This window comes from Marmota flaviventris, chromosome 5 (genome assembly GCF_047511675.1).
Source record: "Marmota flaviventris isolate mMarFla1 chromosome 5, mMarFla1.hap1, whole genome shotgun sequence".
Lineage (NCBI taxonomy): Eukaryota > Metazoa > Chordata > Mammalia > Rodentia > Sciuridae > Marmota > Marmota flaviventris.
Window position 1 is genome coordinate 9,707,111 of NC_092502.1, and position 2,285 is coordinate 9,709,395.

Below are 2,285 nucleotides of genomic sequence, written 5' to 3' on the forward strand. Positions count from 1 at the left end.
GGTGCCTCAAACTATGCGGCAGGGATTATACCTCCAACCTAAGTTTACACAACAAAAGCATTTTTTAAAAAGGCACTTTCTAGAGAAAAAAGAGCTTAGAAAAATGAGCTTTATAAGCACTGAAGCCGGATTCTATAGAAAGCAGAAAAATAATTTATTCCAAAAGATGGCAGAAGTAAGAAACTCATCCTGAAGGCACAGCTTGGTGTCAATCTGCTGGGACAGCTCTCCCCTCTGAGTACGCTCTCCTCCTCACGGCCCTGCAGGAGCCGCACGCATCCTGCCGCAGTGCTGTGTGCAGGCAGGAGCTCTCCGCATCTGCAGATGCCAGGCGAGAGGAGCTTTCCCAGGAGAAGAGCACAGGCAACCAGCTCAGTTGGTAGACACTTCGTTCATCAGAGTGTAAAAAAGTGAAGGAGAAAATACTGCACTGCAGGGCAGGGCTTCAGGGGTGTTGAGAAGGGGCACAGACGCCCAGAGAGGCGAGTCCAAGAAGGCGATCTGGGTGTGGAGGCGATCCGCAGCTAGGAGGCATTCTCCTCACCACCTGCAAAACACAATTGTTCCAGTAACTAGTCCCCAACCTTCCTCCGGAGAGCAAAACCAACGTCAAGAAAGTTAATCAGGCAAATGCTTTAAAACAGGCAGGTGCTCAAAAAGTCCTTCAACAGAGCAGGCGCAATCACCATGCAAGGTGTGGGCAGGTTTTGCAGGGCTGGGGTAAAGCTCCTATTACCAAGGACACTGCTGAACTGTCACAGCGCACAGTAAGTCTGACTATGTTACAGAAAGCAGGAAGCATGAAGCCAAGACCAACAGTACTGGGGTCCAATGGGTTCTTCAGGGTCGCAAGCGCCAGAGCGCCTGTGTTCTCCCCTCCCCTCTCATAGGTTCAAAGCTCTCCTCCAGTGGCCACTCCCCAGGAACAGGCTCCATGTCCTGTCCTCAGGACTCCAGGTGGCCTTCCAGGTTGCTCCCTATTCTGACTACCACAAGCAAGCATAGGAGAAAAATGAGTCTCTTTTTCTAGTATGGTAACTGCAATACCACCCTTGCAAAGCTGGAAAATACATAAAGAAAGCATCTTCACAGAGTCAACTGCCTACAGTGCTTGCACAACGCCTCCATAGAAAGTCTCTGTTGGGCGGGGCTGTAGCTCAGTGCTGGAGCGCTTGCCCAGCATGCGGGAGGCCCTTGGTTTGTCCCCAGCACTGCAAAGAAAAGTCTGTTCTGATGTCTATATAAATAAAGCCCCTTGCCGGGTGCAGTGGCACATATCTATAATCCCAGCAGCCGGGAGGCTGAGACAGGAAGATTGCGAGTTCAAAGCCAGCCTCAGCAAAAGCAAGGCACTAAGCAACTCAGTGAGACCCTGTCTCTAAATAAAATACAAAATAGGGCTGGGGATGCAGCTAGTGGGCAAGTGCCCATGAGTTCAATCCCCAGTACCCCCCCCAAAAAAATAAATAAATAAAAAATAAAGCCACTTATGCTACTTTTGAAATTAAAAAGGCAATAAAGAAACAAAAATTTAATCATTGCTGCTGCCTTTTTTTGGGTACTGAGGACTGAACCTAGTAACTTGGGAAGCCAAGGAAGGAGGATCACAAGTTTGAGACCACTTGGGCAACTTAGTGATGTGTCTCCAAAAAAAAAAAAAAAAAAAGAGGTGGGAATGGAGATATGGCTCAGTAATAGAATAGAGCCTCACTGGGTTCAATCCCTAGTACTGCCAGAGACAGAACAGAAAGAAGAAATCAAGCTGGCTATGGCACACAATGTGCCTAAGTGTGAAAACTGTGGGGGCGAAGTGCTCATGGGTGTGAGTGGCAGGGATGCTTGTTGAATTCGTTCAACACACAGTCATCAGGCAGGTCTGACAAGGCTGACGGTCACAGACAAGCAGCAACACCTGATGGGCTTAGATCTTCCAACTAGTGAAACCACAGAGAACCCACAGTGCAGCGTGGTAAACCTAGAACCCAAGTTACCCAGGACTATAGGACTATAAATTGCTCTTCTGGAGCAAGCTAGCTGGAGTCCCACTAAGGTAGGACACGTGGACAAAGCACATTCAACCCATGGTTAATAGAGGAGCTGGGGTGTGGCTCAGTGGTGGGGCGAAGAAAAAATAATGACTAGAAGCTTTTTTACAATGCACTAGGAAAAGGACACCAGGCCAAGGAGTGGCAATGACCAGGAAATGACCAGGGTGATGTGGCTTTCGTGGTCTGAAGGCCTCAGAAAACCTGTTGCTCTAATAATTGTTCTGTGTTCCCCTCCCT